Below are 11750 nucleotides of genomic sequence, written 5' to 3'. Positions count from 1 at the left end.
CAAGCTAGGAATTATGCAGTTTTAGGGACAGTGCAGGAGGGGACCTCTGAAGAATTTAGGGAGGCTTCAGAGATAAGGACACCCAAGGGAATGTAACCAGTTCCACTAGGAAAAACAAATATCTCAGGACCAAGGACAACATTGTTAATGCTAGTCCTGGTTTCCTTCAGGTGGTAAAGGGAGGCGGAGATTGGAGAAATGGAGAGTGGTTTAATTTATGGACAACTTAGAAGGGCAGCTGTTTAACTTCAAAGCAGGGATGCCCATCCAGAGGACTGGGCCATAAATTTAAAGATGCAACAAATGAGGAAAGAGAAAGCTGTTAGATAAGGAATGTGAAGATCCCCCACTCAGTAGCAAATTGAGTGAGACAGCCGAGAACTAACCAATCACAAAGAGACTGGTGGAGCTTTAGAATAATTAGGGAAAGAAGGTCTATATTCCCTGAGACACGACTCCACTTTGGCTTCCTTGCCCCTCCCTGGCCTGGTTCCCTGGCCTGGGAGTCCCACTTTATTTCTGTTCTTTTTCTCCTCAATAAACTTTTTCTTCTAAACAAACCTGCCTCTTCTCGCTTGCTTGCCTGAGCGTCTGCAAAGTTCCTGCTGCGGCTTCGTGAGACGCCAACTTGTGGGGGTCTAGGGCTGGGACTCAGCGCTGCCCTGCAGCCTGGGATCCGTTCCTGGCTGGGAGACTAGGCCTGACAATTCCAGTATCAAAGACAAAGGAAGCATCCTCTCAACGTGATAGATCTTTAATAGATTGATGTGCATAGAGGGGGAAAAGAAGAGAGCATGTTAGTTTCCCAATAAAACACCCCAAATTGCTCATCGCCTTGTAGGTAAATGCCCAAACAAACAAGGTATTGTTACAGGACAGGGAGAGGGGCAGCCTAAACCCCGCGAACCTGCCTATTCTATATAGGTTCTGCCATCCACCACATCAACACAAAACATGAGACTTTAGTGGGAAGGAACTTTAATACAATTAGGAAACAATACAGGAAAGGCAAAGAATCTAATTTCTAAATCAAGCACCCAAAGTTACCCATCCCCTCATGGGTAAAACTCCATCCAAATGGGATTGGCCCAGAGCAAGGCCCCAAAGTCTGTCATAAGTCTAAAGCATCTTCCAGTGGGCACCCACAGAAAAGGGTCAGAAATAACCAGACAAGCCCGGAAGGAAAAGAGCAAAATCAAAATCAAGATAAAAGCTGCCATTGACACCTCCCCACGGGTCTCACCCACATCTGTGTCACCCAGTCCACAACCAAAAGACAAGCGCAGTTTCTTCACGTGTCTCTAGGCTCCATGTGCCTCCTCCAGGTCTCTTTCTGGCTCCATCCTGCTTCCTTCCTTCCTCAGTCTCCTTTGCATCCTCTTCTCTCCCTGCTCATCTCCACCCTCCCTTGGGTGGGGCGGGGAACTTGGAACCTCCCCCTTTCCTGGGGACCACCCTGTTACAATCCCTCCTTTTAATTTTTATTCCACCATGTCTATGGTGGCACAGATGTCAGGGTGTAGTATTGTAACAGGGTGGTCCCCAGGAAAGGGGGAGATTCCCTGCCCCACCCAAGGGAGGGTGGAGCTGAGCAGGAAGAGGAGAAGCGGCAGAGGAGACTGAGGAAGGAAGCAGGATGGGCCAGGAGACCTGGAGGAGGCACATGGAGCCTAGAGACACGTGAAGAAACTGTGCTTGTCTTTTGGTCGTGGACTGGGTGACACAGATGTGGGTGAGACCCGTGGGGAGGTGACAATGGCAGCTTTTATCTTGATGTTGATTTTGCTCTTTTCCGTCTGGGCTTGTCTGGTAGTTTCTGACCCTTTTCTGTGGGTCCCCACTGGAAGATGCTTTAGACTTGTGGCAGGCTTTGGGGCCTTGTTCTGGGCCGATCCCATTTGGATGGAGTTTTACCCACGAGGGGACGGTTAACTTTGGGTGCTTCATTTAGAAACTAGACTCTTTGCCTTACCTGTATTATTTCCTAGTTTTATTAAAGTTCCTTCCCATTAAAGTCTCATATGTTTTGTGTTGATGCGGCGGATGGCAGAACCCATTTAGAATAGGCAGGTTTGCGGGGTTTGGGCTGCCCTTCTCCCTGTCCTATAACAGTCTTAGGAGACAGTCTTTTTTCAGGGTTACTATGTGTGTAAGAGAAGCAACAATTAGTCAGCAGCATTGTCCATGAACGTCCAGTATGGCAGTTTTCCATTACTGGAAAATAGTCCATTATCCAAGCCAAAAGAAAAAAAAAAATCTGGAGCATTAGCTAAAAAAAAGTGAAAGGGGGGAATTGTTAGGGGGAAAGGATGTCCTAGAGCTAATCCCATACAGGCTTTGTGGACTCCACCCCCACCCCAGGCCAAAGCCAAAGACACTGGGAACTCCAAATCCCATCACCACCCAAGGGAAGGTGGCTGGGACCTGAGGGTGGGGTTAAGCAGCCAGGTTGGGTATAAAACCAGACACGTGGGCTTTGGGGGATTCCCCTTTTTTGGCTCCCCGCCAGCTCACAGCTTTTGTGCGGCCAGCTCTGAGAGTGCCTTTGGGTTTCCAGGTCGGCGGCAGATCGGGTAGGACACATTAAATACTTTATTTCCCTATTTCTCCTTGAGTTGTACATTTCCTCAATTCCTTTTCCCTTGTAAATAAACCTTTTATTAACCTTTTGTGTGTGCCTATAGTGGAGTATTAATAAGTCCCTTTTTAAGCACACGGGTGAGGACCCACAGCCAGGCAACCCGTTTTAGATTGGGGCTGCTCTGTAACAGTATGTCCAAAGCGGGTCCTGTGGGACCTGGAAGCTTGCCATAAGTCTAAGGCACCTTCTGGCAGGGAACTACAGAAAAGGGGTTCTGTAGCAGGTCCTGGAAAGTTGAGACAAAGGAGGTACCACATCAGGATAATAGCTGACATCATTAGCCTCTCTCGTGTCTCTCCCCCACTTGTCTCTTCCCAGAGCTCTACACGTGTCTCCTCCGTGCTCCTCCTTCCCAGCAGAACCAGGGTACACATTGGGCTGAAGGAACAGGAGCTCTTCTCTTTAGGGTTCACCTGCCTTCAGCGTTATACAGCTTCCTGGCTGCTCAGCTCCACCCCTCATTCCCAGTAGCTAGTCCAAAGGGCTGCATGTCAGTGGAGTGGGGGAACTGGTACCTCTCCAACCTGGCTAAGATACCACAAGGTCCTATTTGAACATGTGAGAGCCCTACTCTAACATTCTCCCAAATGGGTTACCAGGCTAGAATAAAAGTACCAACTCCTGATTAATAATCATCCTATAACATTCTGGAAGGGGAAGGCTGAGGCCCCCACATGCTTGTCCCATCAAGACTTTCCCTCACTTTCCCTCTAGAGCCAGGCCATGATTTCTCTCCTGCCCGAGCTTCTAATAAAAAAATCTTACTTGGTTCACTCAAAATTCTGGTGACTTCTTTCTCCTAGAGGGAGTTTGGACCCACCCATTTAGAAGGGTATGTAACAGTATCCAAGTGTGTTATGGGCACATGTGTGCACGTGTGCTTGTGTGTGTGTGTGTGTGTGTGTGTGTGTTCATGCATGAGTTTGGAAATTCTAGAAGCAAATTTCATCAGCTAATAAGTGTAGTAAACATTTCTACCAAGAATGGAAGACACTGTTTTAGAGTGACCATACAAGAAAATGTTATAATCAAAATTACACTGGATGACCTCACTTCTCGGGGAAAGGATGAGTCAGAAGTTTGGGTTCATGCTCTCTTCCAGGTCAACAAAGCTCTTTTTTACCTTCCTCCATTTGAACAGATCAGCTTCTTCCTTTGAATAGCTGTGATTAGTGAAGATGTTTGGGGAATTATATTGTTAGAAAATCATACATGGACAATTGTAGAAGTAGGAAAAAGAAAACCTTTTCTTCTACCTTTTTAAGGTTCTTCAGCTGGGACTGCAAGTTACCTGCAAGTTACCTGCCAGGAGAAAACAAGCAAGAGAAGAATAGTCAGCTTTCTGAATGTGTGCATCATACTTAGGGTGGGAGATCTCGGAGGGGTGGATAGAATCTGTGCTTGCACAACAGCCTAACAATGAGCAGTAGATTTGTAAAGAAGTGATATGATCAAGGAAAAATGCCTTAGAGACAGAAAACAGGAGATATCAACTGACCATTGGGCAACATTTAAACTGCAAAGATCTACTTATATTTGGATTTTATTCACCCCAACTCTTCCTCCTCTTCTTTTAGTCCCACAACTCAGAGACAAAGAAGATGAACACTTTTATGATGATCCATTTATGATCTTCTTAATAACATTTTATTTCCTCTACCATACTTTGTTGTAAGAATTTCATATGTAATGCTTATGATGTACAAAATATATGTTAGCTGACGAGCAAGCTATTAGTTTAGTGTGGAGACATCAAAAGTTATAGATTTTTGACTGTACACGAAGAAGAGTCTGTGCTCCCAAACCCCAGTTTGCTCAAGGGTCAACTATAGAAGGGGGGACCTCGTGTGAGAGTTGTATTAAGTCTAGTGAACCGATTCCGCTCCTTATCTTCTCCAGGTTCATAAGAGTCTCTGTCGAATTAAACTCTAAACCTGTTTTTAGGCCATTAGTAAAGAGGGACAGCAAGCTTTTGTGGAGGATCTGCTATTTCTCAGTTGTCTCCAGCTCAAAATAATCTTTATGCCAAAGTGACAAGTTCTTATCTCCTTCAACATCTAAATTCACATTAGCTTGTTTCCTGCACAATTCCTGGGATGAAAGTCCCAGACTCACTTCTTACTTCTCACGTTCTTTCTGGGACCTACACACCCTGGATAGGCCGGGGAAGAGCAGCCCTGTGAGGCGGCTGTCCCCAGCCCATAGGGTTATATTGTGCTATTTTAGTTGATCTCACAAATACGTAATTCATATCTGAAACTACTATAGGAGCTGGAGGCACATCCTGACCACTTTGAGAACTCTGAATTTAATTTGCTGTTTCTAAATATAATGGGACCCACAGAAATTATACTCCACAGCTTCTGGGCATGAGATGAAATTTTAGAAACTCCAAAAAAAGCTGATTTATAGCATCTTGAAGTCTGCTTTCAAATGTGCATAACTCACACTGAGGCTCACACACTAGGTAAAAACCTGATCAACACTTCTGAATAAAACATTTGTCCTAAAGCCCTTCAAAGGCAAGTATGAATGTGTGAGTCCACCTTCTCTGTGTTCCTTATTTATCTTGTAACATCAGTGGGACCCTGTGGCTGGCAGATAGTGACAATGGAAGGACAGGCCTCCCCCAGATGTGTCACTTTGGCATGTGGATTATTTTGAGTGAAGGCAATGGTGGCCCTGCAGGCTCACAAGAAATTATTACACTCCCTGATTCCTTCAGCCTCACATTTCTCAGCCTCCGAAGGCCAGTGATCTCCTGGGGAGTCTACAGTACTTTCAAGGAAACCAGCCTTCTGTGGTGAGGATCAACACCAAAGCTGGACCAAGGGCAAAAGTGTTTCCCATCAATGAGAGCTGGTTTGTTAGCCACATGCATCCTTGAACATATGATATATGGAGGCATCAATTTGGCTTAAACAGCTGTTATTTTCCTCACTGTCAGCACCCTAATTCCAGCAGAAACCAAGGCTTTGTAATTTCTTGCATGGAATATTATCCAGGAAGAGAGGCAGCCTTTTGCAGCCTGCTTTGGACAAGAGCCTCAGCTGCAGTGGAAACAGTTTCCATAGTGAGGAGTATGGTGAGGAGGGAGAGTGAGACATCAATTAAGACATATAGAGAGGGCGCAGCGGTTGAGCGCTGGGTTGCGAAGCTGACCGCGGCCTCTGCGGCTCTGGTTCGATCCCCGGCTGCTCCCCGGCCACCGGAGGAGGGCCCCACATGGCGCGCAGACCTCTCCTGCCGCCCGCTGCTCCCCTCAGCAGTGTACTTCGGTCCTTCTGCCTGCTCTGTTCCCCGCTCTGGCTCTGGTGAATTCTCTCACCCTCCCATGCTTCTGACTGTACCCAGTGCATGTATAAACAAACAAACAAACAAATAAATAAATAAAAAACATGCCTCTATTTAAAAAAAATGAACAATGATGCAAAAAAATAATTTAAAAAAAAAAAGACATATAGAGAGACCTGGGGACTCTCAAACATTAATAGCACTTGCAATTTCTTCTGCATCTCTTGGGAGAAAAGGTCAGGTCTCAGAGATGCAAAGCTATGGTGGTTTTAGGATTATTGGGGAGGAAGCTAATCTTCCTCTACCCTTCTAGAGTCCTATGGCTGTAACATAATGAACCAACACAAGTGAGATTATTGAGAGAAAAGACAGACTTTAATTCCTGCACACAGAGACCCACATACAGAATAGGAGCACCTGTCCCTGGTCATTGCAGTGAGGCTATATGGTCTTTAAAAATGGGGCAAGAAATGTGTAGATTCCATGCAAGAACTAAGACTAAAACCCATATCAGCTAAATAGCAAAGAACATCCCTGGGCACATATTCTGGTCTTAAGAACAATTCCAGGGGCCTCCCTGGTGCAAGGGTTAAGATGCAACCTATGAAGCTGTCCACAGTCTCTGCAGCACAACTTCGATTCCCACCCAGCCAGGGAGCAACCCACATGGTGCAGCAGACCTCTCCTGACTTGCCCGCTGCTCCCCTCAGCAGTGTACTTCAGTCAGTCTGCCTGTTCCCCACTCTGTCTCTGGTGAATCCTCTCACTCCCCCACACCCCTGGCCTGTACTCCAGCTCTTGTATGCATAAATTAAATAAACCTTTAAAAAAAAATAACAATTCCATGAAAAGAAGCCAGGAATCAGAGAGTGATATTGGCAGCACTGGAAATTTGTTTTTTGAATCTTCCCCAATTACTGTGCAAAAGCAGATAGGATTGAATAGTAAAACTAGATACCAAAACCACAAATCATGACATTAACAACAAAACATGACAAGGCATATTGGTAGCTGGGCTCAGCAGATTCAGACCTACCACCATCTTGCTTTCCTTGAAGCTGGCAGTGATGCAGGGTTGGAGCAATCTTGAACCATGAAGCTGATAAGTGCTGGGTCCCTCTTGAGATTTTATTCCTGCAAAATTGGTCCCAAAGTCAAAGCCTGGCTGTCCTTGGGGATACGCATCCACACCCTCAGGACCTTGACTTTACCAAACTACCAAATGGTTTAATGATTGTGTTTCTGGAAAATTATTCTCCCATGTCAAGAATTAATTTGTTCATTAAAGCAGGCAGTAGACATGAGGCCTCCAAGTCTAGGAACCTCTCACTTGCTTCATTTCACATCCAGTTTAACTACAAAAGGAGCTTCATCTTCCAAGAGAACCCATGGAATTGAAGCAGTTGGTGGCTAATTAAGTGTGACTGCAACATGGGAGAACACGGCTTACATTGTGAAATGCCTGTGGGATGATGTTGATATTCTAATGGAGTTCCTGTTCAATGCCACCAGAGCCCCAGAATTTCATAGTTGGGAAGTAGTCGCCTTTCAGTCTTAACTAAGGAATGACAGAGCTGTGACTTTTCAGAACCCACAGGCTCACGTCACAGAAAATTTGCATGTTGCAACTTGGATAATGCCTTGTATTATCCTGATTATAAGATTGGAAAAGTGACACTACATGAGTTATATTTCTATGTTCAGAGCCATTTAAAAGTTCAAGAATGGCTTAGTTTGGACTTGATATGAGTAATCCTGTTCTCAAGCAAGTTGCTGGACAGTTTCTCTACAGAATGGCTTTTTTTATCTGATGCAAAGATCAGATAACACAGAGGTGAAATCTGAAAACAAAATGGAGGTAATCTCATGCATGCTGCTTTTGTAGCAGAAAATTCTGTCAAGAAGTGCAGAAGTAAATGCATATAGTGTTCTCCATCACATCCTTGGTGCTAGAGCACATGTCAAGAGAGGCAGCAAGGCCACCAGCTAGCTCTCTATACCAGGCTATTGCCAAGGGAATTAAGCAGCCATTTGATGTTTTTGCTTTTAATGCCAGTTACTAGGATTCTGGACTCTGGATTTACACTATCTCACAGGCTGCAGCTGCTGGAAATGTAATCAAGGCTGTCTATAATCAAGTGGAAACAATTGCTCAAGGAAACCTTTCCAATACAGATGTCCTAGCTGCCAAGAACAAACTGAAAGCTGAGCACTTAACATCAGTGGAGTCTTCTGGAGGTTTCCTGGATGAAATCGTGTCTCAGGCTGTAGTTGCTGGTTCCTGTGGACCACCATCCACAGTACTTTGGCAGACTCTCAGTAGCTTGTGCAGATGTCATGAAGGCTGCAATGAAGTTTTCTTCCAGGCAGTAGTGAGTGGCAGCAAGAGGAAATTTGGGGCATTCACACTTTCTTGATGAGTTGTAATATTGAATCCCATATTGCAGGAAAGAGCTGAACATTTTCTCAACCCAGAGCAGCAAAAACAAGAAGTCCAAGGTCTCTAAATACAACATTATCTTTTCTTTTTCAGTGAAGAAAGCTTTTAAAGCATAAACACAAGTAATTATTCCTAGTTGACCTAAAGTCAATAAAACATTCTGTTTTGAAAAAGAATGGTAGCATCCAGCCTTGCTTGGATCATAAGCACATTTCACTCTAAAGCAAGCACACTACCAGTGATTTCCTAGCAAATGGGCAACCTCAGGTTAACTTTGGACATCTGGTGTGATAGAACACAGCTCCTATTATGTGATTTCTCATCTTGCAACACCATTGATTTAAAAATTCCATAGGAGGTATAGAAAATTTAAAAACACCTGAATGTGCACAGTGATGTGAGTATATTGAAAGCCCCTGAAAGGGGCTTTGGTTAAAATAGCAAACTCTGTGTCATGTATTTCTTACCACAATTCAAAACAAAGAGAATTGAAATCACTGAGTATAAGAGATGCCTTAGTGATTGGAGAATGAATCTCAAATATAGTGTTTTATTTTGTTTGCAATTTGCTGGGTAGAGTGCTAACCATGGACACAAGGAAACAGGATTCTCACTGAAAAGGAAGATTCGTGATGCCAGAGTGTGCCCAATACAAACTGAGATGTGAACAAAACCTGAATTTCTTGTAGTTACTTGATATAAACTTCGATCTTTTTAAAAAGATTTTTAAATTTTATTTATAAATACAAGAACTGGGGTACAGGCCAGAGGTGTGTGGGGGCGGGGGTGAAAGGATTCACCAGAGTGAGGAAAAGAACAGGTGGATCAATTGAAATATACTGCTGAGGGGAGTAGCAGGCAAGTCAGGAGAGGTCTGTTGTGCTGTGTGGGTAGCTCCCTGGCCAGGGATCGAATTTGTGCTGCATTGGCTGTGGACAGCTTCATAGGTTGTGTTTTAACCCCCTGTGTCACCAGGAAGGCCCACAAACTTTGATCTTTTAATGTCATTTTTTCCACTGTTAATTTTTTTGAAATCCAAGGGGCCTGATGTGTTTACAGGGATGCTTAATTTGGGGAAGGACAGTGGGATGTACTAAGCCAGGCATAAGTGCTCAGCAGGTGAAGTACCAAACATGGTTTCTGCTGGTAAGAGATGCAGGAAGCAAGAAATGGTAAAAATTACTCCTCTTCCATCTTCATTTCACAACAATCTTCAATAGAGTTTTCAGAAAATTTTCTGTGAGCACCAGAAACCCATGTTAGAAAATTTCAAATAAATAATATCCAGAGTATCTATCCATATTACAAATTGGTGACTTACTGCCTTAATAATTGTGATTATTGGGCCTCCCTGGTGGCACAGGCAGTTGAGCGCAGCTCTGTGAAGCTGTCTGCAGCCTCTGCAGTGCGGATTCGATCCTGGCTGTCCGTGGAGATACCCATATGGCGTGGCAGACCTCTCCTCTCTCTCCCTCTGCTCCCCTCAGCAGTGTATATTTCAGTCCGTCTGCCTGCTCTGTTCCCCGCTCTGTCTGTGGTGAATCCTCTCACCCTCCCATGCATCTGGACTGTACCCTGGTTCTTGCATAAAAATAAAATAAATCTTTAAAAAAAATTGTGATTATTATAGTAAGTATTCCATTGTTTTTAGCATTTGAGATACGCAAGTTTTGTTAATATGAATCTTCTGACCTGTAGTCCTAGCGGGTCAGAATTTGAGCTCTAGAAGTGTCATTTGAAACATTTTTACCATTTTTTAAAATTGTGCATTTAACAATATTGGTTCTACATGGAAAGTATTTTTCAAGCAAAATACTGTATTTTTAACCTCTGAGTTGATGACTCCAGAAGGTACATTTATATTTAGCACAAATGATATTAACTTGTGACATTTTTGCTTATTATTTTTAAGCAATTTAATGCAGAAATGCCTTGAGGTATCCTTGTATCATGAAACCCTATAGAAATTCATAATAGGGAGGAAAAATAGAAATAATGGCATCAGACAGAGATGACTGTCCTCACTATGTGCATAAATGCAAAGCTGCAGTTCAATAGGAAAACCCAGCAACATTCAAAACAGTGCAAGGAAGCAAGTGAGGAAGAGATGGGAAAGGAATGAGAATTCAGAATGGGAGTAGAATATTCCTAGTGGGATGTCATTTTGTCCACTGTTAATTTTTCAGAAGGTCTGGTGTGGCATTCTTTGTGTCTGGGCAGAATATAAGCTTATAGAAAAACTGGTGGGGTCCTTTTGGGGAGAAGGAATTGAATGGACCTTCCAAGACGCTGCTGCAACGTATCTCCTGGTATTCCCACCTCTTAAGTCTGACCTTGCTATGGAAACTGTTTAAACCAGTAGAATGTGGCAAAAATGACTCTGCCGGTTCTGGGTCTCAGGGCCCTGATGGAAATCTGTCAGCAGCTAATAAATCCAACTTCTCTGAGACAACCAAAAGGAAGTAGAAGGAACCCCAACAGACCACATGGGCAGGACACAGAATGCAGAAGCTCAGCTGGCAGTGAGGTGAAGGGTCCTGGCCAAGCAATGCTTACTAGTCCGCAGCCTGGCAGGCACACAAAACAGGGAATTCCACACTGTGTCTCCAACAAAACTGGGAAGAATACAGTTGCTCTTGTTGCAAGTTATTAATTTTATTAATTTCAGTGGTGGTTTAGTAACGGCGGTGGATAATTTTTTTAAAAGATTTATTTATTTATGCATACAAGAGCTAGGGTATAGGCCAGAGATGCAGGGGGTGAGAGGACTCACCAGAGACAGAGTGGGGAACAGAACAGGCAGACTGACTGAAATACACTGCTGAGGGGAGCAGCAGGCGAGACAGGAGAGGTCTGCTTCGCCATGTGGGTTTCTCTTTGGCCGGCCGGGTATTGAACTCATGCTGCAAAGGCTGCTGATTGCTTCATAATGTGGTGCTCAACCCCTTGTGCCACCAGGGAGGCCCACCAGTGGGTAACTGAACCATTTGAAGAGCAATGAAGGATTGCATTTGGCTGGATGGACTTCCTGACCAGAGTGGGAGAATCAAATTCAGAGGGTACTAAAAGTTCAGATAATATTCTGTACAGGACATCAAGGTATAGGCTGCTGCTTGATGTTTCTGCAGGTTCTTTAAGTGAAAAAGGGCACATTCTCATATACTCAGAAAGCTACTGCAAGGAATTCCCAGCAGCATGCCCAGGAAACCCTGCAAGTAGTCCCGGGGACGTTACTGTGCAGGCTGCCTGCAGCCCCTTGTGACACCTCCCCAGCACCAGGCTCGGCTCCACGTCTGAGGGAAACAATCTCAAATTTGAAGGAAGTGAGTCACAGGTACTGATTTCTGCTCTTTTATGATGATGTGGGTGGTAAGA

The 11750-nt window shown here is 44.3% G+C and overlaps 1 pseudogene; it reads left to right on the top strand.

Moving 5' to 3' along the window:
- The first annotated feature begins 7028 nt into the window (after nt 1-7028).
- LOC119232888 (cytochrome b-c1 complex subunit 2, mitochondrial-like) lies at nt 7029-8362 on the top strand (annotated as a pseudogene).
- The last annotated feature ends 3388 nt before the right edge of the window (nt 8363-11750 follow it).

This window comes from Talpa occidentalis, unplaced genomic scaffold (assembly GCF_014898055.3).
Source record: "Talpa occidentalis isolate TD23 unplaced genomic scaffold, MPIMG_talOcc4v2.1 talOcc4.7, whole genome shotgun sequence".
In the NCBI taxonomy this organism is placed as follows: Eukaryota; Metazoa; Chordata; class Mammalia; order Eulipotyphla; family Talpidae; genus Talpa; species Talpa occidentalis.
The sequence above is the reverse complement of the archived record's forward strand: the minus strand, read 5'-3'. Positions and strand labels throughout refer to the sequence as shown.